Source organism: Ailuropoda melanoleuca, chromosome 6, assembly GCF_002007445.2.
Source record: "Ailuropoda melanoleuca isolate Jingjing chromosome 6, ASM200744v2, whole genome shotgun sequence".
Taxonomy (NCBI): domain Eukaryota; kingdom Metazoa; phylum Chordata; class Mammalia; order Carnivora; family Ursidae; genus Ailuropoda; species Ailuropoda melanoleuca.
The window spans coordinates 102,357,878-102,359,468 of record NC_048223.1 but is presented as its reverse complement, the minus strand read 5'-3'; positions in this window follow the sequence as shown (position 1 = coordinate 102,359,468).

Here is a 1,591-nt window from a genome sequence, read left to right as displayed (position 1 = left end):
CCCCCCCCACCGCCCCGAAGGCCGGTCGGCTCGGGACTCGGCTGCGGCGGCGGCGGGTCACCCTCTACCCCTACCCGGGCCCGGGGGCCAGCGGCAGCTGGTCATTGTTCGAGCACAAAGGGCCAGGCGCCAGGGCGGCCGCCCTTCCCCCTCCGCTCCTCCGGTCGAAGCCTGCCCCGCAAGACACACTCTCCGGCTTCGGAGTCCAGAGCGGGGCGCCGAGGGTCAGCTACCCCCTCACCCTCCCCGGCTGCCGAGCCCCTGCTCCCCAGGAAAGGTCCGGGACCCAGGCTCGGGCCGTGCCTGCCCGCCCTCCCCCCGACCCAGCGGTTGATGGAGGCATATTCGGACTTGCGGAAGTGGCGCCACCTGGCGACATATTCAGAGAATACACCGTCACCCCCTCAACCTTGGGGGCCCGTACCCGGCTCCCCAGCTCCGTACCCTCTCGACCCCGCGAGCCCAGGCCTGCCCCGGGCGCGGCTGTCTGCTCCCCTGCTTTCCTTCAGAATCATTTGTTCAGGGAGAGGTCATTGCTGGGATAGAGGCAGCCCTTGCAGCTACCCCCCCCCCCCCCCCCCCCCCCCCCCCCCCCGCGGGGCCCCCNTGGGGTGAGGTCCAAACCTACAGTCCGAACCTACACCAGCCTCACAGCTGACAACACTCCTCTGTCTTCTCAGGGTCACAGATATTCTCACCCTCTCGCAAACAACACAATCTTCGTAACACCCACACGACCTTTCCCACACTCAGTCCCACGTAGCCACAATCACACAGTCTCATCCATCACGTGGTTCCACGTTCCTTCTTTCCATAATCTTTCAGGCCAACGCACACACAGACATACTGGGTGTCACACACCTTGTTGTGCACAGTCTTTCACATCGACTCAGAGTCCTTCCTACCGAGTAACAATCTTAAATGGGCTTCATCTCCTAAGCATCTTTCACACATTGGTGGTCTCATTCAGTCAGACAGATAACTTACACATACACGTGGTGTTTCACAAACATTCTACCACACAGACTTTCCCCGAGGGGTCTCGGTGCCCCAGTCAGGTCAGCTGATGCCCACACCCCTGGGCAAGGACCGCCTCCCACCCCCTACTTGCATCCCCACCCCCAAGGCCAAGGCCTGCCAGAGCTCCTCTGCCCCAGGAAGGAGCATCCCCCCCTTCCAGGCCACAGCCCTGGCCGGCTCTCAGCTCTATTTTTAGCTCTATGGAAAGGGTTGTTTTTCTTTCTTTTTCCCTGGAAAGGGAGACATAGCCCAGCTACCCTCAGGCTCACCCCAGACCCCGATCCTCACAAGAACAGACTGAGCCCCCCTCCCTATAGAGACCCCCTCCTCTGGCCTTGCCCTGATCCCAGCCTCTTGGGGCACCAGGAGCCTCCTCCCCTTTCTGGCAGCCAGCCCAGAAGCTCAGGCAGCAGCTGGGCTCAGCATGTGTGTAGGGGTGGAGGGTGGGGCAGAGAGGGAGGCAGAGGGCCGCTGCCCACTCCCCCACTCCCTGGGGGAGGGGGCTCATCTTCCCTTCTAGGGAAGGGAGATAGGCCCACTCCCGTATTGAGGGGACATTTACCCTCATGCA